This window comes from Mesoplodon densirostris, chromosome 4 (genome assembly GCF_025265405.1).
Source record: "Mesoplodon densirostris isolate mMesDen1 chromosome 4, mMesDen1 primary haplotype, whole genome shotgun sequence".
Classification (NCBI taxonomy): domain Eukaryota; kingdom Metazoa; phylum Chordata; class Mammalia; order Artiodactyla; family Ziphiidae; genus Mesoplodon; species Mesoplodon densirostris.
In genome coordinates this window covers 47,300,103-47,328,065 of record NC_082664.1, presented here as the reverse complement: position 1 = coordinate 47,328,065, position 27,963 = coordinate 47,300,103, and the positions used below count along the sequence as shown (strand labels likewise).

The window sequence follows — 27,963 nt, the reverse complement described above, 5'->3', positions numbered from 1 at the left end:
CCCACATGCCGCGGAGCGGCTGGGCCCGTGAGCCATGGCCGCTGGGCCTGCGCGTCCGGAGCCTGTGCTCCGCAACGGGAGAGGCCACAACAGTGGGAGGCCCGCGTACCACAAAAAAAAAAAAAAAAAAAGAATAGAGTGGAAAAACAACAAAATAATAAATAATAATTTTTAAAAATTAAAAAAAAATAGAAAAAAAAATAAAGAATAGAGTGGAACTGAAACCGTGCACCTCAGATTGGGACTTGAACCCACGTGCCAGGACTCAAACCCAGCCAAAACCCACATTGGGACTTGAACCCACATGGCTGGGACTCGAACCCAGCCAAAACAGATCACACACCTGGTTTCAGGACTTAATGAAGCTCAGGTTCTTGATGTCTCACTGCAGAAAGAATTCAGTGAGAGACAAAGTGATAGGTAAGAAGTGGATTTATTTAGAGAGAAGCACACTCCACAGACAGAGTGTAGGCCATTTCAGAATGTAAGAAATGCACCAGGGTATGGGGTTATAGGGGTGGGTAATTTCATAGGCTAATGAGTGGGAGAAGTATTCTAGCTATTTTGGGAAGGGGCAGGGATTTCCAGGAATTGGGCCACTGCCCACTTTTTGATCCTTATTGTTGGCCTTGGAACTGTCATGGTGCCTGTGGGTGTGTCATTTAGCTTGCTGATGTGTTACAGTGAGCATACACTGAGGCTCAAGGTCTAGTGGAAGTCGACTTGTCTGCCATCTTGGACGCATTTGGTTCTAATCAGTTTATGTCATGTCCTCAGGCTATGACATTCTTTCAAAGGTTGTGCCCTGCCCCCTTCCCTCCTGTTTCAGAACAAGCAAAAACTGATGAAATTGTAGATAAGTCATGGTTTAATATAATGTTAGTTTTTCCTCATATTCTCATGAGGAAATGATCTTTGATTTAAGGCTCTATGGTATGTAAAAAAGCCCCAGGACGTAATTTATTGTTTTCTCACCCCTGACTGTAACTTCATCATCAAAAGCTCCTAAAGGTGGTTGCTGGAGCTGGCACTCAGGAGCTTGTGGGGGCCGATTATGCACGTCTCTTTCCAATTCCACGTTGTCTCTTCACATTAGTATCTTGAAATTGGCCAGGGTGGGAGTATTTACACCAAGAAACAGGCACATGCTGTATGAATCAGAATCCCTGGAATAACCCTCCTCCACCCCCAAGAAACTCCCTGGGTGATTCTAACGATAGCCAAGGTTCAGAACCACTGCCTATAAATACTTTCAACCAGCCTTTGATCTGTTTATTGTGCAAGAGACCTTTGGATGTTTCCTTAACACTTCTTTATGGAAAAATAAATCTACCTTATCAAGTCTGAGTTCTCATTTCCTGGGACCTCTCTTTCCTGAGGCAAGTAAACACAGTAGTGAGAAGATTGTAGAATGCCTTGTACAGAGCCACAGGTTTTTCTCAGCTGGAAATCCCTCCTGAGGATGCTTGGGTGTTATCAGTTCTCCTTCCCATCAGCTCTCTAACATTATCACTGCATGGTTTCTTTATACTGCACCGTTGCTTTTGACATAAGTCCCTGGCACTAACTCATTTAAATAAGTAGGGCCTTTTCATTCTTTTTTTTTTATATAAGACTTTAAAATCTTTCAGGCAAAAGTAAAAGATTTTAATGATTAATCAGCTTTTTGTTTAGAGCTTACTGAGACTTCATTAACCCTAACAATATGTTTGAAATTTATTTTGCATGAAGCATAGGGGTCAAGTGTTTGGGCACTTGGTGGGGTGACCATAGACAGTGCCTTTGCCACAGCTCCGTAAAGACCATGATGGAATCGTGTGGGTGTCTCTTTACATGCATCTTAGCTCCCTGTGCCCTCCAGAGTGCTTAGTCATTGAATGATGCTTTGTCATAAGTGAGACATATATTTCTGTGCTTTGTTTGTGTACAGCTCTAGAGGGCATGGAACTAACCAGAAAAGAAGCTGATAGGGACTTTCCTGCTGGCGCAGTGGTTGAGAGTTCACGGAGCGGCTGGGCCCGTGAGCCATGGCCGCTGAGCCTGCGCGTCCGGAGCCTGTTTTCCGCAACGAGAGAGGCCACAGCAGTGAGAGGCCCACGTACCGCAAAAAAAAAAAAAGACAAGGGTAAAAGAGAAGGGGGAGCCCGACTGGAATAAAATTTAAAGTTGGCAGGCTCAATTACTGCCTAAATGAATATTAAATTGTGCTTTTAAAACAAATAAGAAAACAACACTTGCCACAAATTCATTAAATTGTAATTTAATATTTTTTTAAAAGATTCAAATAATTCATCTTTGACAACATTGCACAAATTATAGTCCAATACAGGATAAAACCCAATGTTAATTTATAGCATCAGTGTCTCTGGAGAGAACATGTAAGTCATTTTACCTTTGAGAAGGCACTAAGGAAAAATGTGAGCCTTTGAAAGGCCAACAGGCAGCACTCCGGGCATGAAGACAAGTTAACCACTCAGGGAAGGGTAACAAAGCTATGACCATTGGAGAGGGTCATGCTCTTTAATTTGGTTCCATTTAGGTAAAATTGACAAGTTTGGCAATTTAAATAGCATTGCACTTAATGAAAAGATATTTTTACCTCTGAATATTTTTTTTTTTTTTTTTTTTTTTTTTTTTTTGCCGTACGCGGGCCTCTCACTGTTGTGGCCTCTCCCGTTGCGGAGCAAAGGCTCCGGATGCGCAGGCTCAGCGGCCATGGCTCACGGGCCCAGCCGCTCCACGGCATATGGGATCCTCCCAGACCGGGGCACGAACCCGTATCCCCTGCATCGGCAGGCGGACTCTCAACCACTGCGCCACCAGGGAGGCCCTACCTCTGAATATTTTGATATAGTCAATAATAAGTGTTCTCATAGCTCATTCATTCACTGATTCAACAAATCAGTTTATGTCTTTAAAGAGCTCACAGAGGAGGGCTTCCCTGGTGGCGCAGTGGTTGAGAGTCTGCCTGCTGATACAGGGGACGCGGGTTTGTGCCCCGGTCCGGGAAGATCTCACATGCCGCGGAGCGGCTGGGTCCGTGAGCCATAGCCGCTGAGCCTGCGCGTCTGGAGCTCGTGCTCCGCAACGGGAGAGGCCACAGCAGTGAGAGGCCCGCGTACCGCAAAAAAAAAAAAAAAAAAAAAAGAGCTCACAGAGGAGAAGGCAAACTCTGTACATAATAAAGTACATTGAAATGTTTTAAGTGAAGTAGCAAAAGTGGAACAAGTTACCATGAAACATAGATTGGGAGGATGACAAATTTTGCTTAGGGATTCAGGGAATGAGTCATCAGAGTCGTGATATTGTAGTAGGTAAATAACATGTTTGTATGAACCACAGCACTTGTGCCCTCTCTGGGCAGCTGGATAGCCACCCTAATGTAAGAGCAATGGCAAAAAAGGTAAAAGATGAAGAACACCAGTTTTATTCATTTTATGCCTCTTAGATGAAAAGTGGCTTAACCAATAATTTTGGAGCTTGAAAAACAATTTTTTTTCCTGTGATGTTCCAGCAAGGCTTTTATCATCAGAGTACAACTTCCTCCGCAAAGCAGGAAATTAAGAATCAGATGTGCCAACATACAGAAAAACACATATGTGGAAATATATTTAAGACATTTGAGAGAAGTATTTAATGAACTTAAGAATGAGATTCTTACCACACATATTAACCACACATTGATTTTATTCAGAGAGTGGAGCTCTAGAGCTTTGCCAATACTGGAAATGTGAAAAAAATAATGCATGCAGCCATGCAAAAGTAGCCCCTGAGTAGCAGGGAATGAAGGAAATCACTGAGAAAGAGAGAGGATTCAAACCTACACTCAATATGTAGAGACTCGCATGGTATCATGTATGGACCAACAGGAACCTTCTTCTCGACTAGCAATGTTTATAAAAGTCAAGTCATTTGGTAAGAAAGTCAAGAAATATGGGAGATATAGTAAGGGCAGAGGCAAAAGAGAGAAGGACAACATACAGAAAGCTGGAGAAGTGCAGCCATAGTCAAAGGAACAGATGGCAAAGCCACAGGAGCAACGAATGGGGCCTTAAGGAGCGTATGACTGTGAAAATGGGGGCTCCGAGATAGAAAGCCAGAGTGTCTCTGAATGAGAGGGAGCAATCAGATGCTCCCACTCTTTTATAAGGTCATTATGCCACTTTGAAGGCACGCTTTGGCTTTGTTGAGAGGAGGGGCACTTAAAGAAAGGACAAAACAGGATCAATTTGCTTTAACAATACATGTATGTATTGTTGATCACATGTGTCTTGCTGAAGGCACACCAAAACATTACACGTAACCCAGCATTCTTAAGAAGGGGCAAGGAGTGAGGTGTGAAAAATCAGTGGGATTCTCTTAGAGTAACGGTAAACTCTACTACAGTAGTGTGATGGGGTCCACGTGGTGGTGCATTCAAAAGAAGCCAACCACTGTATACTTTTCCAGGAAAGTATCTAGTTGATTAATTTAATATCAGTACATTACTCATTGATAAAACAAATGATTTAGCAAGGAAATGCTGGTAACTGAGCTCTGTACTTTTTGCAAAGCATCTTTGGTATTTCAAAGTAAGACTTTGCACTAAGAGCATAGTTATGCCTGGTAGAAAATGTCAGCAAATTCTAAAATTGCAGAATATGTTGGTGGCTTTTTTTTAAAGAACTCACTTTTGAGCAAAATCTATGCCCTGGACCATTTTAGCAAGCTGATGTTACTACGTTACTTTAACCAGGCAGCCTTTCCTTTGCTATAGCAGGTGCCTGTGAATTAGGTGTGCTAGAGCTGAGGAAGAATAAGGACAGGCTGGCTAGTCTTGTGCTAATGCCACAGGCTCCCCCAGATTAAATTTCAATGATTCAAAAATATCATTTTCTTAAAGATTTCAAAGTGTCACGAGTTCTTACTCATTTATTTAAAGACACAAACAGGGCTTCCCTGGTGGCGCAGTGGTTAAGAATCCACCTGCCAGTGCAGGGGACACAGGCTCAATCCCAGGTCCGGGAAGATCCTACATGCCGTGGAGCAACTAAGCCGGTGTGCCACAGCTACTGAGCCCACGTGACACAACTAGTGAAGACCACGTGCCTAGAGCCCGTGCTCCTCAAGAAGATAAGCCACTGCAATGAGAAGCCCACACACTGCAACGAAGACCCAATGCAACCAAAGACAAATAAATAAAATTAATTAATTAAAAAAATAAAAATAAAGAACACAAACATGCATTGACAGACAGAGATTCTTTTCCCACTGGTTTTATCAACTTCTAGTATCATTAGTTTAAGATTATTCCAGAAGCATAGCGAAACAAAATTATTATTTTTTTTTTTTCGGTACACGGGCCTCTCACTGTTGTGGCCTCTCTCGTTGCGAGCACAGGCTCCGGACGCGCAGGCTCAGCGGTCATGGCCCACGGGCGCAGCCGCTCCGTGGCATGTGGGATCTTCCCGGACCGGGGCACGAACCCGTGTCCACTGCATCGGCAGGTGGACTCTCAACCACTGTGCCACCAGGGAAGCCCAACAAAATTGTTTTATTATTAGGTTATGGTAGCACTTGTACCCAAAGAAATAGGTCAGTGTCTCTCCCCTCTGATTTATTTTCTATATGACAAACTCCCGCCCACAAATATATATTATATGTACCAGGATGTCTTCAGCTACTTTCAAATTTTTTAGGAAGTCCTATGAATGCCTTAAAAGTAATATAATTTATTATTTCATATAAAAAGAAGTCTCAAGGACTGTTTTAATCAGAAGTTCAACGATGTCATCAAGGATGCAAGTTACTTCCATCTTTCTGCTTTGCCATTCTCTCATGTTGTCTGCAGCTAACAACTCTCATGATCCCAAGATGGCAGTCATAGTACCAGGCACCACATGAGGACACAATGACATCTAGCAGCAGATGAGGGACTTTTTCTTCTTGTGTGTTTCTCTCTCTGTCTTATTGTCCTTAAATATAATTTTATTTAGGAAAGTAATGCATTTCAACCAAAAATGAACGTTTTTTAATTAAGGGTAAGAAAAAACATTTCCAGAAGTATCTCAGTAAACTACCCATTGCATTTTATTAGCTAGATTTGCATCACACACCTGTGCCTGAACCAAACCCTGACAAAGAGCTCGAGACCACACCGATTACTTTAGTGCAGTGTTTCTCAAGCTTAGCACCTTTGGCCTTTGGGGAGGGATAATTCTTTGTGGTGGCAGTGCTGAACTGTACATTGTAGGCTGTTGAGCAGCATTCCTGGCCTCTCCTATTAGATGCCAATAGTACGTCCCCCCAAGTTGTGACAATCAGAAATATCTCCAGGCATTGCTGAATGTCCCTTGGAGGACAAAATCAATCACCCCACTGAGAACCACTGGCTTAGGTCAATCATTATTCATCCCATGGATCTGGACCCAGCTCCCCTGAAGCACACAGAAGGTGCCCAAAACCAGGATTCTGTTAGCAAGGAAGAAAAAGGAAATTGCTATTTTATAGACAGCCAATGGACTCCTCTCTGCCCCCACCATTTTCTTTCTTGTCATTTTTCAACAAACAGATCAGAGCCTTATTAAAAATATGAAGGATAGGGCTTCCCTGGTGGCGCAGTGGTTGAGAGTCTGCCTGCCGATGCAGGGGACGCGGGTTTGTGCCCCGGTCCAGGAGGATCCCACGTGCCGTGGAGCGGCTGGGCCCGTGAGCCATGGCCGCTGAGCCTGTGCGTCCGGAGCCTGTGCTCCGTAACGGGAGAGGCCACAGCAGTGGGAGGCCTGCGTACCACAAAAAAAAAAAAAAAAAAAATGAAGGATATAAGAATGAGTTACCTGGCATTACCCAACAAACACTAGTTCCCATCTAAATGCCAAGTAGATAGTATAAATATACTTACAATCAATTGGTGAACCAGAAAATTTGATCAAGCGTAATGTGTGTTGAAGCACTAAAATCATGACTGGTTGGTTGGGTTCTGCAGGGTTCAGATGTTCCTACTTTTGGTCATTTTCTTGTACCGATACCTTAGATTCCGACTTTATTCAGGTTCTATTTCTAATGTACAATACCTTCTACTCTTGTTGCTCTTATTAGTCATCCATTGGTGATGAACATATGCATCCTGGATTAAGTTGTTTGGTGTGAAAAAGTATGAACATTTTTTTTTTTTTTTTTTGCGGTATGCGGGCCTCTCACTGCTGTGGCCTCTCCCGTTGCGGAGCACAGGCTCCAGACGCGCAGGCTCAGCGGCTATGGCTCACGGGCCCAGCCGCTCCGCGGCATGTGGGATCTTCCCAGACCGGGACAAGAACCTGTGTCCCCTGCATCGGCAGGCGGACTCTCAACCACTGCGCCACCAGGGAAGCCCAAAAAATATGAACATTTAAAATAATTCAACAGATATTATTGGGCGCCCATTATGTGTCAGGCATAGATACTGTGAAGGACAGTGACAAGACTGAAATACTCCATAGGAGAGTTAGAGAAAGCTCTCTGAGGAGGTAACATTTCAGCCAAGACAAGGGGCAGAATGGAGAGAGATTGAGGAAGGGGACATGTCTAATTATAATGTGCTGTAGTAAAGAGTTCCAATTTTATGCTAAGAGCAGGAAGAAGGAGTGATGGGCTTGGGGATGGTGTGTGTGTGATGAGCTGCTTTCCTTTTGCCTGTTGTATGTTTGTACATAGAATGTAGCATGATTCTTGAGTGGGTTTAATTTCCTTTGTGCTATAATAATTAGCAGGATATGCAAACCTCCTTTCTCCTTTAAAAAAAATATCTATCTATCTATTCATTTTTGGCTGCGCTGGGTCTTAGTTGTGTCACGTGGGATCTTTATTTGCAGCATTTGGGCTTCTTAGTTGCAGCATACAAACGCTTAGTTGCGGCATGCATGTGGGATCTAGTTCCCTGACCAGGGATCGAACCCAGGCCCCCTGCATTGGGAGAGCGGAGTCTTACCCACTTGACCACCAAGGAGGTCCCTGTATTCTCCTTTTGTGATTTTCTTTTCCTTCTGTTTCTTTAGACAGCATTGCTGCTTGGTTTCTAGTCTCTTCCCCACCCCCACCCACCATGTGGCATGCAGAACTTCCCCGACTAGGGGTCGAACCCATGCCCATTGCACTGGAAGCACAGAGTCTTAACCATGGGACCACTAGGGAAGTCCAGGCTTCTAGTCTCTTAAGCACAGCTGTTCTCCTGGTTCTGTAAGAAGCCCCACCATCTAGCTTCAGACTTGGTGTTCTCACATCAGTGGCTACAGGCTACTGAGTCTATGGTCTTATCTGGACCATCACTTTTGATCTTATTCCGCTAGCTGTGGAGAGAATATCTCCTGGGGAAAATCCCACTAAGAAGATTCTTCTAGGAGCAGGAAGATCCTTCTATTTTTTCTACCTCCCTTCAAAAATTTCTACCTCTCATAACTGCAGGAGTTAAGCCATTCTGAATATAGATCACTGCTGTCCTTGCAGAAAAATCTTTCTAGCATTTAAAAAGAAGTCAGTCAAACATTACACACTGAGTACCTTCTAAGTCTCAGACACTGCACTTGGCATTGAGACACAGCAATGAATAAAACTCAGTCCCTCTACAGGGAGTTATAATAAATAAAAAAGTAGTATAATTAGTATTATGAAGTTTTGTGAAACAATTTTGTGAAAGAGGGTAATTTGGGAGATGTTACTGAACTCAAGTTCAGTTCCTCACCAGTGGAAAGCCAATATTTGAGAGACAAGTGCTAGTAGGAAGAGAGAAGTTAAAGGGAGAACCATTTGGGGAGGGGGTAAGGGTCTTTGTTATTTTCCTTATCTTCCATTGTGTGCAGACTTTCTTCTGATTGATTGGTGGTGAGGTAATAGGGCGGTGCTCCAAGAATCTTGTGCTCAGCCTGAAGTTACCATCCTCCACCTGGGTGGGGCCTTAGCTCCTACAGAAGAACTCAAAGGTATTGTTATGTACATTCCTTGAAGAGGAATCAGGACCCTGCCCCGTGGCTGCCCTATCGTTTCTTTTTATTTTATTTTATTTTTGGTCAAGGGATCTTAGTTCCCAGGGATCTAACCAGTGCCCCCTGCAGTGGAAGAATGGAGTCTTAACCATTGGACGGCCAGGGAAGTCCTGCACTATTGTTTCTTGACTGCTACGCCTTGTTTCTGCATTCCTTCCCTACCCTGATAAGCAACTGTTTGAACCTGCACTTTGGAACTCAGGGTAGGTCAAGGAGGCTGAATGAAGCCTATTTCCTACAAACAAGAAAGAGGGTGGGGGGATGGGGGGAGACACAGAAAGGATTTGTACCTGGGAGGGCCCCACAGGGTACTGCTCTCCTTCAGAGAGACTAGATAGGATGGCTAGGGAAGTCATGGCTTGAGGAGGCTTTAGCTACCTCCCCATGGGACCCCAAATAAAAATAAAACCTAGGGGAGGGAAGGACTGGGAGACTGGGATTAGCAGATGCAAACTACTATGTATAGGATGGATAAACAACAAGGTCCTACTGTATAGCACAGGGAACTAGATTCAATATCCTGTGATAAACCATAATGGAAAAGAATATATACATGTATAACTGAATCACTTTGCTGTACAGCAGAAAGTGTTGTACAGCACAACATTGTAAATCAACTATACATCAATAAAATTTAAAAAAATATATAAAATCTAAGTAAAAACAGGATTTGCTAGGCAAAGGTACTTTAAGCCAAGTTCGCCAGCTCACCTTCCTCTCCCTCCAAGGTCCCTCTTAAATATATTGTGGCACCTCCAATGCTCTGAAGAGCTTTTAAGCCAGCATGTAAAGTAGTGTCGGAGCTAACCAGGTGCTGAGAGGGGGAGAAGGGGCCCTCCAGGCTGAGGGATGTGGAGGCCCACAGGCCTTGAGATGGAACAGAGATTGTCTGATTTGATTAAGGAGCTAGCAAAATGTTTCTTGCTGAACTACTCTTAGATTTCATTGACAGTACAGAGATTTAGAATATAGGAACATCAGGAATGCAGATTGTTGCTTATGCCTTTATTTCTGGGTAAAAGTCAGACATTAGGGAGGGAGACCATTGTGGCAGGGTATCAAATCTACCCAACTGTTAATTATGACGATAAGAATGTGAAGATTTCTGGAGGGATTCCCTTTTTTTTTGTTATCAAGAAGTGGGATACACATAGAAATTGCTGTGGATCTTTGTGTTGGTGTTGTAGAAGCTATCGTCTGAATGTTGCTGAAAGGTCAAAGGGCACTGACAACAATGGGATCTGTTTTTTATTTATTTACTTATTTTATTTATTTATTTTTGGCTGCTTTGGGTCTTCGTTGCTGTGCAGGCTTTCTCTAGTTGTGGTGAGGGGGGGCTACTCTTTGTTGCAGTGTGTAGGCCTCTCATTGTAGTGGCTTCTCTTGTGTGGAGCATGGGCTCTAGGCAAGTGGGCTTCAGTAGTTGTGGCACGTGGGCTCAGTACATGTGGCTCGTGGGCTCAGTAGTTGTGGCTCATGGGCTCTAGAGCACAGGCTCAGTAGTTGTGGCACACGGACTTAGTTGTTCCGTGGCATGTGGGATCTTCCTGGACCAGGGCTCGAACCTGTGTCCCCTGCATTGGCAGGTGGATTCTTAACCACTGAGCCACGAGGGAAGCCCAACAATGGGATCTTTTAAGGACAATACCTTGGAGAGAGGAAGTCCTGAGACCTTGATTTGGTTTTGCCTTGGCATTTCCCTGGAGGAGGCTGTTGTCTTTTACTTCCCTTTATAAGTGTGCAGGTCACCATAAAGCAAGTTGATCTAAGGGACTTTTTTTAAAATTTATTAATTCATTTTTGGCTGTGTTGGGTCTTTGTTGATGTGCGTGGACTTTCTCTCTAGTTGTGGTGAGTGGGGACTACTCTTCATTGTGGTTCTTAGGCATCTCACTGCAGTGACTTCTCTTGTCACGGAGCCCAGGCTCTAGGCAAGGGCTTCAGTAGTTGTGGCGCAGGGCTCAGTTTCTCCGCGGCATGTGGGATCTTCCCGGACCAGGGCTTGAACCCATGTCCCCTACATTGGCAGGCAGATTCTTAACCACTGTGCCACCAGGGAAGTCCCCTAAGGGATTTTGATTTTGAATGAATTAAAATTATTCTCAAAATGATTTGTGCCTATATCCGTTTTTGTTTTTGTTTTCTCCTGAGAAGACTCCTGGTTGTTAACTTTTATCAGATTTTTACAGGGGCACAAGATCCAAAAAGGAAGATAAGAACTATGATTTTCTGGTATTTTTCTGGTTTCAATACTTATTCAGCTTTCTACCCCTCACAATCCACGTCTCAGTGACGAGATATACTCTTCTCTCTTGGCAGTTTGCTGCCCTGGTTCTTCTGTTTCTCTTTAGTTGCTCTTTTATTTACTGTGAAGGAAGCTCTTTCTTGTGGCTGCGTGGCCTCTACCGTCTCCGTTCACCACCACCACGTTTCATCCATGCCCAGGCTGGGCATAAGCTCAGCGCTTCATACATGCTCCAACGACTTCATTCCAGGTGAAGTTAAGTGCGTGCCTTTGTAAACTTTAAATTTTGGAAAGCACGTTCACTTTTCTCATTTATTTGAGCTTCATGGTAATACAGTGAGTAGGTAGGGAAAGGCACGATCACACCCAGGGTTGTAGTTCTGTAGTAAAGAGACCTAGAGGCAAAGTCCTGTGGAGCCTGCCTCTTGGTTTCCTCTGTCCTGCAGTGGAGGGAGTAGGTTGGGTTCAGGATGAAGAGTTTGGGGGTGGTGAGGAAGATGAGATGGTGTTTTTCCTTTGGAGGTAGGAGTGAGCTATTGAGGAGCAAGTGGTAGGTTCTTAGTTTTTTTCTGAGCTGAGAGTCCCAGTCTATACAAAGAAACCCATTGCACTGGGTTTTAATTTAATGTGATGTTTGCTGGTTTGAGATGACTAAGTTCCAATCATTGATGAAATAACCAAAGTTATATACTATGTATATTTAGAACTTCTCTGTGGCTGTGCCATCTCAGGCCACCTTAATCTGTTCTTCTGTCAGCACCTTATCAGTCCCATGACCTCACCATACCACACTGATGCCCAACCCCACCCAAGAGCTCCCTCTCAGGCCTGAGGCACTGCACTGGCTTTACTGGCTTGTTTCAAGGATTATTCCCATTGTACAAATGGAGAAATAGAATCAAAGGAAGGACTTGCCTCAAGTGGTTTCACTGCCTCCTAGTCTGATCCTTCTCCTAGACCAGTGCTATTCGAAGTGTGGCCCACTGGCCAGCTTTAGAGCAAGTCTGTGATAAGAGCAGAAATGAGAGGAAGACTTTCAGAAACCTTACTAGCAATTTGACTAACTTTCTGTGTGCTGAGTTTAATAATCAAGAATTTGAGCTTTTATTTTTTTTCAAACAATTTCATATTTCTAGTAGTTTCAGTTTTACTATATTTTACAAAATAATCAGTTCTCAATGTATTAAATATTTTTTAAAAATCCCACAACTGGTCCTTAACCAGAGACAGTTTGAGAAACACTGCATTAGACCACACAGACTCTTTTTTTAAAAAATTTATTTTTAATTTATTTTTGGCTGCATTGGGTCTACGTTGCTGCACACGGGTTTTCTCTAGCTGTGGCGTGTGGGCTTCTCATTGCGGTGGCTTCTCTTGTTGCAGAGCATGGGCTCTAGGCGCACAGGCTTCAGTAGTTGCAGCATGAGGGCTCAGTAGTTGTGGCTTGTGGGCTCTAGAGCACAGATCCAGTAGTTGTGGAGCATGTGCATATTTGCTCTGGGGCATGTGGGATCGTCCCAGACCAGGGCTCTAACCCATGTCCCCTGCATCGGCAAGCAGATTCTTAACCACTGTGCCACCAGGGAAGCCCCGTAAACCACACCAACTCTAATGGAACTCTTACAATGAAGATGTGCTGGCCACATGGAAACCATTGTCATTTCATTTTGATGATATTTGTGTTGTGTTTTGTAGTTTCAGTGTCTTTCACCCCTCTGAAATTCCCAGTAACAATACAGTGAGTGATATGGTAAGAATTCTGGGGTCTTTGCTAACTTTGGCTCTAATACCTGTTTAATCTTGGTCAAATGGTTTAACTCTTCAAGCCTGGGTTTCCTCATCTGTATGAAAAATTTATATTCCATACATATATACATATTTTATATTCCATACACATATATATATTCCATACATTCGTACTGTGTGGAATTTTATATGGAAAATTTAATATTATATTTTGCTTAAACTGCAGAATATGCATAAGCTCTCAGTAGGTATACTTAGCTTTAAGGTTATACATTTGAAACAAGAGGCAAGGCACAGTACATTTTTTATTCTGCATTGGTTAATGTACAGAATATCCCCACTTCAGTTGAGAAACAGTATCATTTCTAAAACACACTTTGATGAACACTGAATATTGAAACATTATATAGTTGTCCCACGGATTCTGAGGGTGATTGGTCCTAGAACCCCTGGTGGATATCAAAATCTGCGGATGTTCAAGTACCTTATATAAAATGGTATGGATATGAAGGACCAACTGTACTTATCTCATAGAGGTGTTTTCTGATTAAATGAGATAATGGATACAAAACAGTTAACATAGAGTCTGGATTATACGTTGTAAATGCAATAAATGGTGGCTATTAACCAACTTCAGAAAACACTGAAAATGGAGATCATATTCATCTATTGTCATGAGAAAAGTGCAGATGATTAACATGGATTTAATTGTTAAATGTTTAAGCAATATCAACTGCAAGATCCTTTGGTGGATACTAGGGTATAATCCTTATTCTCCAGCAGTTTAGAATCTAGTAGGGTGTATTAAATACACATATGCAAGATGTGCATGGAGTAAAATAAGGGCCATAAGGGAAGAGGAATCAATTATTGATTCATTGAAATAATCAAGAGGTTTTGAGGACAGTGTTTGAGATGAACCTGAGAGGATAGATTGAACTTTGAGTCAAATATTGACATAAAGAAGGTTCAAGTGATCATGATACATTGAGCTAATATTGATCAGATATTAAATAGACATATGGCTTAATTCCAGTATGTACAATATGACCCCCTCCAACTTTGATTAAAATTATCTATACAGATAAAAGTCTAGATGGTGGTGTTATGTGGTTATTTCTTGGTGGTGCGATCATAGGAAATATTTATTTAATTTTTTGATATTTAAGGTTTTATAATATATATTTTAAGAGTAGTTATAGGGCTTCCCTGGTGGCGCAGTGGTTATGAATCCGCCTGCCAATGCAGGGGACACGGGTTTGAGCCCTGGTCCGGGAAGATCCCATATGCCACGGAGCAACTAAGCCCATGCGCCACAACTACTGAGCCTGTGCTCTACAGCACGTGAGCCACAACTACTGAAGCCTGCGCACCTAGAGCCAGTGCTCTACAACAAGAGAAGCCACCGCATTGAGAAGCCTGCGCACGCAACGAAGAGTAGCCCCCACTCACCGCATCTAGAGAAGGCCTGCACACAGCAATAAAGGCCCAATGCAGCCAAAAAATAAATAAATAAGTAAATTAAAAAAAAAAGAGTAGTTTTATAACTGGACAAAACTACTTTTTAAAAGGGCTGGCTAAAATCAAAGCTGCAGATTTAAATGAAACTTGGTACAACCTTTTAAAATGCATTTTGGCAGTTTGTATTAGTAACTATAAAAGTGGTGATACTCTTTCAACTAGAAATTTCATTTCTGGGTATTTATCTTTAAAAATTTACATTCATGAGAATGTCCTATGGTTTCTTTATAACGGCATAATGGGAAGGAAATAAGTAAGTCCAAGAATAAAGAATTTGGTAAAATTTGTATGTCCGCCTAATATAATTTTATGCAGCTGTTAAAGTGTTTATGAAGTTTATGTAGAAATAGAAGAAATAGTTATGGAAGAACCCCCCCCCCAAACCATAAAAACCCAAAACCCACCAGGATCCAAAATTTTGTGTACACTATGATCACAACACTGTAAAATAAATATGCATGAGACAAAAGGTCTAAAAGCAAATAAGCTGAATGCTGAGTGACTGTATTAGAGTGAAGGATTTTTTTTTCTTTATTGTCCTCATGTTTTATGATGTAGTTAAAATTATTTTTACAGTGAAAGCAATTAGCATTTTAAAGGCTAAGTGTAAAAGGGTCCTCACTGGCACTCTGATTTGAAAGTATTAAGTAAAATACTAAAAACTTCTTATAGTAATCATTTACAATCTCTTAAACTTCTAAAGATCACATTTTGAGACTGTCAACCTCAAAGTTTATCAGCTTGCTGGTAGATATTCCTGCCATGATTTGCATAGAAAAGAATAACATAAAGGACTCTTTCAACCCTTCATTTTACAAATGAGAACTCTGAAGCCCAGCCTTCCCAGACAGTAGCAGAAGCAAAATTTGAACCCAAGTCTACTAAGTTATCTAACAGTAATCTAACACCTTTTATAGCTCCACATCCACCCATGAGTATTATTAGTAGACTTGTCATGTCTATTGGCTGTTGAACACTGGCGTTACTACCATTCTGGCTAGCCTGAGGGGTTGATTCCTTTCTCTGGAGGTCTTACTCGAGCTTTCACTCTTCACCACTTGGGGGCCCGAAGATGCCTCACCCGGTTCTCCCTTTTTTAAGTCCCCCACTCTTCGCACCCCCAGCGTCCGAAGTGCCGCAGAATCCCGGCAGGGGCGCTGCGACTCCCTGGCTCCGCGGCCCCTCCCCTGGCCAGCCGTCGATTGGGCCGGCGCGTGACGTCACGCCGTTTTAGCCAAACAAATGGGTTTCGGGGCGAGCGTTGGGCTCCGCCGCGCCGCGCTGGGCGCTCGGTCCGCCTCAGCGGTGGGGAGCGAGCCAGGCCAACTGCCGCCGCCGCTGTATCGCGGTGTGCAGCCCCGGGCCAGGCCCCGGCCGGGGCAGGAGCGCAGGTGGGTCTGGGCCGGGGTGGGGCGTGGCGCGAGAGCGGCGCGGTCGGGGTCTGGCGGCGGCCACCGTGGCCGCTCCCCGCCCCCTCCCGCCGGCCGCCTGCGCTCTCGGGGCGCCGGGCGGGTGGGGGCGGGGGCGCCTCCCGCCGGTCCGGGGCTCGGTCTGGGGCAGGGACCTGGCGGCCCGCACCTCGTCGGGGGCGTCCTCTGCCCGCACACGGGCCGGGCGCTGAGCGCCCCCGCGGGGCACGGAGGGTCGGGCAGGCCGGCGGGCGGGAGTGGGGTCCCGGGCCAGGGCTGAAGCGGAGGAGATCCGGGATAGGCCGTGGGGAGGCTCCAGGTCGGCTCTCCCACCCCCGGGACCGGCGGCCGGTGAGGAAATCGGGCCCTGGGTGGGGGTAGCCTCGCCCTGTCGTGCCCGCCGGGGCTCGACCGCTCCGTCCTTCCCCGTACCAGCGCAGGTGAGCTGGCGCCTGTCCTTAACCTTCCTCGGGGACCTGGCAGGACCGAGGCTCGGAAGCTTCTCTAGCCTCCGGGCTGGCGCAAGTCGACTGCGGTTCCGCCCCAGTCCCGATGAAGTCATAGTGCTGTGGTTCAGCGTGTCTGTGACGTCAGGGGTTTCCAAGAGATGGGCTGTGATGTCACTGCAGACCCCGGCGGGTAGCTTGACACGCGGAAGGGCCAGGAGGACCCGGAGGGGAGAAAAAGGAAGTTAAAGCTTCTGTCAACGTCTAGCATCGCAGAGATTTTGAATTGAAAGTTGTTCGATATCAGCATTTTACAATTTTAATGTAATAGTTGTTAAGTTCTTTAACTTCCATTTCGAACATTGTTAGTACAGTTCAATAAGACCCATTTGATTTAGGAAAATCTCAATCAGGAGGGGTTTTTTTTTGGGGGGGGATGGGTGGGTGTTTAATGTAAATGCATTTGAGAAAGCTAAACTCATAGTTTGATGGCTTGTGATCGGAATTGCTGGAAAAAACAGAACCAATTCGAGTGCTGATAATTATTTGCCTTACTCTTTTTTGCTAGACAATTTAAAAATCATTTATCTGCCTATTTGCTTTTTTTGTTAGTGGTCTGGAAGAGAGAGAGGGGATTTTAAGTCAAGTTTTTCTTTTGTAAAGAGGGGAGGAGGAGTTCTGAATTAATCCAACATTCTTCTTAAATAATAATTACCTGGGGATTTAATTTATCCAGGTTGTCCCTGTCCGTGGATAATTGAGGGTTTCCTATGCTTATAGCTCAACAACAAGGATTTTCCTTGTTTTCTTAGTAAGACTGGGCTGTAACAGTATAATAACATATACCAGGACTGCTTGGCTGGACAAGTAACTAATATTTCGTCTGTAATCCTTTCAAATATGAAACTACAGAATTTAAAAAAGTGCCCTGCCTATGAATATTGCTTTTCTTCCGAAAGAGATCAGGCCAGAAGAGAAGCTAGTCACCTACCATTAATGACTCTCTTCAGGTATTGCAGCATATCAGTACTTTTGCTCATCATTTTTCCTCTCTGTAAAATTTAAATAGGATCTAGTTTGAGAGGTAGATGGCTTAAAATTGAAGCATAATTACAATTTAGTGTCTTCAGCAGGAAGCTTGGATAGGAGTCCTCAGCCCGTCCCCACTGACCTTGACTTGTAATGTTAGGGTTTTTTTGTTGTTAATACTTCCTTCTCTCATTTGCTCTTTAAAGGTGATTGATAAGGTATTGTCTGTCTAGATTCTGCATCAACATGCTGGTGGAAGTCATGCTCTGTTAGTGCATTTTTGCAGAAAATGAAAGCAAAAATTTACCCTTGTTAATTACCATTAGATTTGACTGGAAGTTTACAAAACAAGGTGTTCCTGTAAATCTCATTTTAATGCTCACTGTACTTTGGAAATTCTATAGCATTTTGTGCAGTACTTGAAAATTATTTTATATATATATTTATTTTAAGAAATTAGGAATCGTGTGGTGACAGTGTTAAGGCTCTAAAGACAAAATTTGGGTTTTTGGATCTTCAAGACATAAGTACCAAATTAACATGAAATTGCTGATTTTGAGGGTGTTAATCAACCTACTCTTTAAAATCAAAGGATCATGACAAGATATTATGTAATGAAGTTGAAGGAGGTACAGAAAGAACACTTGCAGTGTCTTTTCCAGGGAGCCTTTCTGGGGAAGGCTACGTGGATCTGTGTAAATTAAATGTACTAGGGTATATGGTGAAAGTCAAACTACATGCGAGCTGAAAGACATATAAATGCTGATAATAAAATAGCTTCTCCTTGGCAGTACATTTTTTCCTCCTCTGTGGTGTTTAGCAGTTATGATTTTTTTTAATGAAAAATGAGTTGATAGGGGCTTCCCTAGTGGCGCAGTGGTTGAGAATCCACCTGCCAATGCAGGGGACATGGGTTTGATCTCTGGTCCAGGAAGATCCCATATGCCCTGGAGCCACTAAGCCTGTGCACCACAACTGCTGAGCCCGTGTGCCACAACTACTGAAGCCCGCGTGCCTAGAACCCGTGCTCCACAATGAGAGAAGACAGAAGCCACCACAGTGAGAAGCCCTTGCACTGCAACGAAGAGTAGCTCCCGCTTGCCGCAACTAGAGAAAGCCCGTGTGCAGCAACGAAGACGCAACACAGCCAAAAAATAAATAAATAAAATAAATAAATTTATTAAAAAAAATGAGTTGATAGGTGGAGAATAAATGTCTTCATGTATTCTGATATGACCTGGGAACAATGGCAGGTGTAAAAAACTCAGCTTCTTTGTATAGTTGTATAACCGTTTCACCAGCCATAACACATAACACTCTGAAACATTTTTACAGTTTGTTTCTACTTTTGGCAGGTTATTTTTCACCCAGGCCTAGCAGTTTTGGGTCTAGGAAGCAGCTTCTACTTCTTATAAATGGAAATTTATTTGAGATCTGTATTATTTTGAAATATTTTGTCATTTTATCCAGTTATAGCATTTAAGGGACTATATCAGCCAGTCATTAGTGATATAGCATCTTTCTGACAGATAAAGGCAAATGTGAACAATGAAAGTGTTGTATTTTAGAAATTCTTTAGGATATGTTTATTGGATCAATTCTATTAACATCTAGAATTTAAATTCTTGTACAAATTGTCTACTTTCTTTTTTTTTTTTTTTTTTTGTTTGCGGTACGTGGGCCTCTCACTGTTGTGGCCTCTCCCGTCGCGGAGCGCAGGCTCCGGATGCGCAGGCTCAGCGGCCATGGCTCACGCGCCCAGCTGCTCCGCGGCATGTGGGATCCTCCCGGACCGTGGCACAAACCCGTGTCCTCTACTTTATTTTCTAATAACTTTATGCTCAGCCAGTTTAATTTGCACAGTTTTGATACTCTAGTAAACCTTAATCTTGTTTTCATATTTGTTGGGGAGAGAACGTACTAATGGTTAGAAACATCATTCAGTGTTATCTTCCAAAATTTGCAGCTGTTTAGAACCAGATACTTGAGAGAAGCTACTATGGTAGAATGAATGCCTTCCTTGTTAGGTCATGTGTGAGAAAGGCAAAATTCAGCAAGTGCATAATCTGCAGTCCTTTGGAAGCTACAGTAACAAAAAGCAAATTAACTCCCAAGTGCATTTAGGTCATTGGAAATTGAATTCCTATCAATTCTTACTGTTGCATAATTTATCTTTCCCCCTGTAGTTCATGTTTATGGCACTTTGAAGCTGATGAATGTACTGTATTATCTGGGAAAAGCATTAATAATTTAAATGTAGGTGTTTCTTAATGTCAGTTGAAAGAGTTTGTCAACCTTCCATTTCCAGCTCTGTCTTCTGGTTTGCTCTTCACAGAAGAGGCTCCAGATCTTCCCTTTTTAAATATTCAACTCCAGAAACTTAGCACACACATTTTCAACCCTCAGCACAATGTAGATTTAAATGTGAAACTAAGCTCTATTTATGTGTGTATTATATTATTATCAGGCATGGGTTTTATTCATCTAACAAACATGTTTTGAGTACCTCTGCCAGGTCCTCAGCCAGGGACTGTGTGACCTTTGTTTTAACATTCCATTGCCATGGGGGCCATGGGTCTGAAGGGCAAGAATTGGACCAAGAGGATGAACCATTTATGTTATGCAGATTGGCCAGAGGTTTTGTCTAAAGGTCAGTTAAGTAGGTATTAGAAGCTCAGGTAAAAAGAATAGGGAACAGATTATCATAGCCCAAGACAGACAAAGGGGTCAGGCTCCACAGGTTTGGATTGTGCTAGAATGAAGGGAGCTTAGTGAATGAGCATTTTTTTTTCAGGCAAGAGCAAGCGCTCAAGGCCAGAACTAGTCTGTATAGGCAGTCTAAGACTTGAGGTAGAAGAGGAACAATCCAGACATCCCTCTCTCAGAGGCATGTATATATACCTTCATTTTCTTCTCTAAGGTCAATCCTTTAATTGACAAACTTCTGAAATAATGTGAGCCTCACATTATTTCCACTCTGCTTTTTTCCCCTAACATTTTATCATGAAAATTTCAATCAGAGAAGATTTGCAAGAAGTGTTTATACATTGAATATGAATATCTAAATATCCACAATGTAGATTCTGTAATTCTTATTTTGCTGTATTTGCTTATCTATTTATCCATCCATTCTACCCTCTCTCTATGTATTTATCAATCCATTTTATATTTTGGTTGTATTTCAAAGTAAGTATACTTTACCAGTAAATACTTTTGCATGCCTATCATGAACTATTTGTTTACTTATTAAATAAGTAAACAAATAGTTTAACTTGTCCCTTAGTTTGGACAAGTTCATACATCTATTTAACCGATAACCCTGTCAAGATATAGAACATTACCATTTCTACGGAAGGTTTCTTTGTTCACCTTCCAAGTCAATTTAATTAAATTTTTAATCTCCTGCAATCTTACTTCCACCCTTCTGAAACTACCTGTTGAAAGGGCCTAGCTGTTAGCAGTACATTTGAGTGGCATTATGCTGGGTGTTCAGAATATAAAGAAATGAAGAACATAGCCCCTGCTCTCTTTAAGCTTATAATTTAGTTTGGATTTTAATTAGGTGTCTGATAAATAAATGTTACATGAATTCAGAGGAGGCAACTGGGACTGCCAGACAAAGCTTTCTAGGTGTGGGCCTTGGATTGGACTTTTATTTTGGGATCTGGAGAAGAGGTTTTATTTATTTATTTAATTTAAAAAGACTGATTAAAAGTATGGTATTAAAAAAACAAAAGACAAAGTTATGAAGCTGCAGTAGCAGACAAGGGACCCAATTATGGAGGAGGGAGTTTGAGCATTATTTTTTACTCAGGACAATCTTTGAGAAAGGAAGTAATGTGAAAAACGGATCTTTTAGTTAAATTCTTAGCCCATTTGTCATCTTTGGTATTTAGTTGTACAGAAGACATGTTCATTTTTTGAATTCTCTCCTCTCAGTTCTTTGCCTATCTCTTATTTCTTCTGATTTATCAGCTTGGCTGGCCATTCTTTCTCTTCCAGATCCAAACTATCTAAAGCTCTGTTCTCTTCTTTTTTTTTTTTAATTGAAGTATAGTTGCTGTACAATATTATACGTTAACAGGTGTAACCTGTTACCGTGTAACCTGTAACCATTTTTAAAGGTTATAGTCCATTTATAGTTATTATAAAATATTGGCTATATTCCCCACGTTGTACAATATATCCTTGTAGCTCATTTTATACCTAATAGTTTACACCTCTTACTCCCCCACCCCCAATTGGTAACCACTAGTTTGTTCTCTATATCTTGAGCCTGTCTAAAGCTCTGTTCTTGACTGTTTGTTGTGCTCCTTGTAATCTGGCCCTTAGCTCTTAGGGCTTCTCAGTTATAATGCTTTCCAGGTCAAGCCTATATCTGTATCCATAAGCTGTTAACTCTTGTTAGGTTTCTAACTGCCAATAGGATACTGCTTTTTTTTTTGGAATTTTTGAATTTTATTTATTTATTTATTATACAGCAGGTTCTTAATTAGTTATCCATTTTATACATATTAGTGTATATATGTCAATCCCAATCTCCAGATTCATCACACAGATGCTGCTTTTTTTACATCCATGTTTACTTTGTATTTATTTTTTAAGAATCTGTAGCAAGAGCATTTGCTCTAAGTAGTTGTAGCAAATGGGATTTATTAAGAAAGAGATAGGTAAATGTTGAGTAGGCTGAATGAACAGATTAGACTGAACTTCTAGAACAAACACCACAGAGACACTGTAGAACTTGCCTGATAAAGGAGCTACTGCCATTACGGGCCACCATATGTGGCAGAAATTTTAACTTCCTTGGGCAGGAACATCATTACATGTTACTTTCTGCTCTCTATATCTTAAGTGGGCTGCTTGGCCACACTTAGATCTTACGTGAAACCTTAGCTTCAAAGGCATCTGGAAAATGTAGTTTTTAGCTGTACAGCCTCTGTAAAATAGGAAGTCCATGTGAGAGTGGATTGGAGTGAGTATTGAGCGAGTCTTCAGCACAATCAGTTTGTGAAAAACTAAACTCATTTTCCCCAGATTCCCTAATGGGTAAAGTGAATCCTTTTGTAATTTTGCTGTTGCTATGCCAAGAAATGGGTATTGCTCTGGTTTCCTGAGATAGAAACTATTGCAATCAGCTGTACCATTTAGATGTTGAGTGTAGTGAGTATAACAGAAAACCAAATCAAATTTACTGGCTTCTAGTACTAAAAAGACCAAAGATGAAGCTTGATCCACTTATACTTAGGTGGTCAGAATCTCATCATCTTCTTATTTCCTTTATTTAATAAGCTCTGCTTCCATGGTGTTGTCCCTTTGTGGTTACAGTGTTTGTCAGCACCTCAAGCTCTGCATCCTTATGCCATCAAATCCAGAGGTGGGGAAGGAGAGTGCTTCTATAGAAGCTGTAGGGCAGAGCTCTTGACATTTTTTGCTCCATAGACACCTTTGGCAGTCTGAAGCCTATAGGACCCGTTTTCTGAGTAGTATTTTTTTTTTTTTTTTTTTTTTTTTTGCGGTACACGGGCCTCTCACTGTTGTGGCCTCTCCCGTTGCGGAGCACAGGCTCCAGACGCGCAGGCTCAGTGGCCATGGCTCACGGGCCCAGCCGCTCCGCGGCATGTAGGATCTTCCCAGACTGGGGCACGAACCCACGTCCCCTGCATCGGCAGGCGGACTCTCAACCACTGCGCCACCAGGGAAGCTCAGCCCCCTGAGTAGTATTTTTAAATTACATAGGATTACAAAGAAAACCAGTTACATTAAAATACAGTTACCAAAATATTTTTTTAAATTATGAGATAGTAACATGTGCTTCTGTATTAAATAATAAGATTTAGCGTGGGTCTAATAATTTCCAAGTAATGATTAACATTGTCACTGTTTGGAGGTGTCTGCAACTTATGATTGTGTGATAGGAAAATATCTATGATTTCTACCACTGACAGTGGCAGATATTGTTAATATTATTGTGGTCTGACTGAATTCCCAATAGAAGGAAATGCTAAATTTCAGTTGGAGGTTACTGAAAGTAAAGATAATTTCCCCCCTCATCTGAGTTTATAGATATCCCAAATTGAGTACTTAGCCACTTAGCACTTTAAAACTTCATTGTATACCGTTATTTATTACTCTTTGTTTCATGTGTATTAGTCTCCCCTCTTCTACTAAATTCTAAGATTTTATATCTTATATCCCCAAATTGTAGACACATAATTGAAGGCTTAGCTTTTCCCCCTTATCTTTAAGGACATACCTGGGCTATTTAAATTTGTACCTTTAAATTAAAAAAAATTTTTTTTCCATTTTTCTGTTTAACTTAGACACCTTCTAGCAGATTCAGTTATAGGACTTTGTGTATTAAAGTTTTCATTTGCTTCTTGAAAATTAAAAAATTTTAAAATAATGTATTTTAAATAATAATATAAAAATAGTCTATCTGAAGCTCTGAAATCACTCTTGGAACTACTGTAGGGAATTATTGATTAAGCTGGAGTCTCTGAAGATGAAATTTGAGTTTGGTAAGGAAGTCTCAAAGGACACATTTGGTCTATTGTCCAGAATCCAGGAGAGGCAAGCTTGTTTCCAAAGTAGGGCAAGAGATTTGATTTCAAGTTCAGTCATCAGGATTGTTCTCTGGAGGTTCTAGGTACTTTCTACACACCACTTCAGCCCTTGAGGTTAGATTTCTCTGGTTCAGGCTGTATTCTAGTTGGAAGAGCTATACCATCATCACAATAGTCAAGCTTATTTGGGATACTGCAAGGACTGTGAAAATGGATCCTGAAAAGTCCATAGAAGGTCTATAGCTTTATGCTTTAGGTATCCTGTCTTTCATTTGACATTTTCTTTGCCTATGTTTTATTTAACATGCTATGTAGTTAGCTTGATAAAATGGTTATATACCACCATTTTTAACTTGTGGAATTTCAAGGCCTGTGTATTTATTCATTTATTGAAAAAAAGGGTGGCATGTTTTATACTCCAGGCATTATGCTCAGTGCATTAGTTAACTTCTGTCACTTTTTCTCTTAGCACTATTTACAGATCTATGTATTCTTTGGCTGGCAAGTACCAGTCTTAAATTTAAGAATTTATTCTTTTGTCTTTTTATTGTTTATCTTAACACCTTGTGGGTTCCCCTGCCGTATCATTAATAGAATTGATTATTAAAGTCCAGATAAATACTAACTTTTCTGGAAAATCCACATTTTTGTTTGTATTAGTAGGAGGTTGTATATTAAAACACAGTTTTACATTCTAGTTGCATATATTTTAAGACTATATAGTACAACATATTTTTGCACTTAAAAATGACAGTATAACACATTTTAAAACTACTGATGTTTAAAAATTTCATGGCCTTGGAATTTAAGTGAGAACTTTAGCCATGTTAGTTATTGTTTTGTTTCTGAATCTAACAAATGAATTATTTCCTCTCTTCTTTATTTCATCTAGGGGCTTAGTCTCTGTATTACAAATGTTATCAGTTACCTAATATTTTTGTGTATATTACCAAAAAGTTACTTGATTCTTACTGTAGTTGTTACCTTGTTTTATTTTGTGAATCAACCTTGACTATCTTGTCTATACTGCTTGAATTTTTTTTTTTTTGGCTGTGCCATGCAGCTTGAAGGATCTTAGTTCCCCGACCAGGGATGGAACCCATGCCCCCTGCAGTGGAAACGCGGAGTTCTAATCACTGGATGGCCAGGGAATTCCCTATTCTGCTTGAATTTTAATTGTTCTATTTTAGTAGAGAATGAGGAGTTGTAAAGCCTTTTTAAAGAATTGTTCCTGGGCTTCCCTGGTGGCGCAGTGGTTGAGAGTCCGCCTGCCGATGCGGGGGACACGGGTTCGTGCCCCGGTCCGGGAGGATCCCATATGCCGCGGAGCGGCTAGGCCCTGTGAGCCATGGCCGCGGAGCCTGTGCTCTGCAAGGGGAGAGGCCACAACAGTGAGAGGCCCACGTAACAAAAAAAAAAAAAAAAAAAAAAAAAGAATTGTTCCTTTATTAAAATGTCATGGATTTTCCCTTTTTAGGGGACATGGAAAGAAGGGGACTATGCCTCTTTAAAAGATATGATTAATTTTGGAGATTAAAATTTGCTTGCCAACTCATTTGTTGGGTTACATAAATATTATGGTTTCATTTTATTAAAGGTCTTTTCATGTGTTCTCAGTGTTTCCAGGCATTTTTTTTTACCAAACACCTGTGAGTCTTCTCTTGTTAAATGGCTCTGATTTAGATACATGTTACCTCTTGACCACAGTTTATAGTCCAATGGAATTCTTAAGATTTTGGCTTTTTGAGTAAGTCCCTTAAGGACTAGTCTGACAATTACTGATCTTTGTTTCCTGTAGAATCAAGTAATAATTTGTTAGAATTGAATCTGAGTAACCCCTATCCTTGTGTTTATGGTGTTTATTTCATATTCTTTGAGAATATTATATGAAATTAATTTGATTGGTCCATTTTTCTTTCCTCCAAATTGATAGTTCAGGAGAAGTTAGGAGGAAATTAATCTTTCCCTTTTCCCTTTCCAATTTTTCAAAAACAATGAGCATAACTTCTCACCTTTCTACTTGTAAAGGATATTAGTGTTACTGGTTTACTAAGGTAATAGCAGTGCCACTTTTGAAGATTTCAGTTTAATGTTCTTGGCAGATAGCAGATCTGTTTTTTCCCCCTTTGGAAAAAGTCAAGCCTTCATTAATGAACCTCAGTATAATTACTCAGTTTTTAAGAAATTTGTCATTTGTATGCTTTTTTTTTTTTTTTTTGTGGTATGCGGGCCTCTCACTGTTGTGGCCTCTCCCGTTGTGGAGCACAGGTTCCGGACGTGCAGGCTCAGCGGCCATGGCTCACGGGCCCAGCCGCTCCGTGGCATGTGGGATCTTCCCAGACCGGGGCACGAACCCGCGTCCCCTGCATCGGCAGGCTGACTCTCAACCACTGCGCCACCAGGGAAGCCCCATTTGTATGCTTTTAGTGTAGATAACTTATTCAGAGAAGTAAAGCTTAATTTCATTTCCATGTGCATTGTCTTTGTTTCTAAACTTTTAGTGTTCAGTTCACCAAATGTTAATTCTATGCCTACTTTGAGCCTTCTACATTTGAATGTTCATTTAGTCTTTGTTGCTGAAATCTTTATAGGATAATACACAGTACTGTATTGGAAAATACAGTCTTTGCCTTCAGAAGGATTTACTTTGAAGGGCTTAATGATATTGTCTATGCCTACTTGTGTTCCAGAGGCCCCAAGAAATTTCCATAGTAGCTACTAGGAATTTCTAAAGGGTTAGAGATTTTGTTTGTGACCGTCTAACCCTGTTAGAAACAATTTAATGTTTTTACTATTATCAGCAAGAGCATGTAAATGATGCCTCCTTTTTCTGGGTTTATTTGTATGTATTTGTCACTTATGAGGTTGTTGGTAGTTGGGATCATCAGTAAATGGTTGGTGGCCTCTGACTTAGGATCTGAATAGTCATCTTCTGGAATTAGAGCAAGAGATAGGGCTTTCTTACTGAGTTACCTTTTAAAAATAAAAATACAAAATTTTATGGATTTATAAAGTGAATATTTTTTATTTCATTCAACTTAATTATCATTACATATAAATAAGTATGTAAAAATGGTATATAAAATATATATACTAATCATACACAAAAATACATGAATGTATAGGCCAAGGCTTGGGCAACTGACAAAATTAAATGGTTTATTTAAGAGTAGTAGATTTTCAGTAACTTTTTTTAAAAAATAAATTTATTTATTATTTATTTTTGGCGGCGTTGGGTGTTTGTTGCTGCGCACAGACTTTCTCTAGTTGCGGCGAGCAGGGGCTACTCTTCGTTGCCGTGCGTGGGCTTCTCATTGCGGTGGCTTCTCTTGTTGCGGAGCACGGGCTCTAGGTGCCCGGGCTTCAGTAGTTGTGGCTCGCGGGCTCTAGAGCGCAGGCTAAGTAGTTGTGGCGCACGGGCTTAGTTGCTCTGCGGCATGTGGGATCCTCCCGGACCAGGGCTCGAACCCGTGTCTCCTGCATCGGCAGGCGGATTCTTAACCACTGCGCCACCAGGCAAGTCCGAGTAACTCTTTTGTTATACTGTTTACACCATAAAAACTTAACAGGGTTTATATATACACGTTACAAAATAGTGTTGAGAACAGAAAACCACCTGTGGTCAATTTGATAAATTTCTCAGAAATCCTCATTTTATTTCAATTTCTAATCTGATACGGAGACCTTCACATTACTATTTGTAACTCTTCAGAATCTATACTTCTAACAAGAAAGAACCTTTTGTTTGATTCCTTCAGCTAATCAGAGAAAAGCCTTGTTGGCCTTTTTGATTTAGCTAGCTGCTTTTGTTTGTTTTTCATTAAAAGCAAATAATGAGAAATTAAAAGATATATAGTATATATTTGCAGCAGTAGAATGATCCCAGTGCTTCTCTTTTTGGTTAAAATGTTTTCTTGCCGTTTTCCTCAAAAGAAGAGTTCTCAGCACTCTCCTTCCCTTTTTACCCCTTCCAACACTTTTTATTCTTTTGTCATTTTTGTATCT

General features: G+C 41.4%; 1 protein-coding gene across 4 annotated transcripts in view; it reads left to right on the top strand.

Annotated features, from left to right (window-relative positions):
• Nucleotides 1–15,752: 15,752 nt before the first annotated feature.
• FBXO34 (F-box protein 34) overlaps nucleotides 15,753–27,963 on the top strand; it is an 84,309-nt gene continuing 72,098 nt past the window's right edge. For 2 of the 4 annotated variants that reach the window (XM_060096175.1, XM_060096176.1), the window contains exon 1: nucleotides 15,811–15,899. The gene's annotated coding sequence lies outside the window, so the exon portion shown is untranslated. Of the gene's footprint in view, nucleotides 15,900–27,963 lie in introns of all 4 variants that reach the window. The other 2 variants (XM_060096174.1, XM_060096179.1) reach the window with 2 other exon arrangements.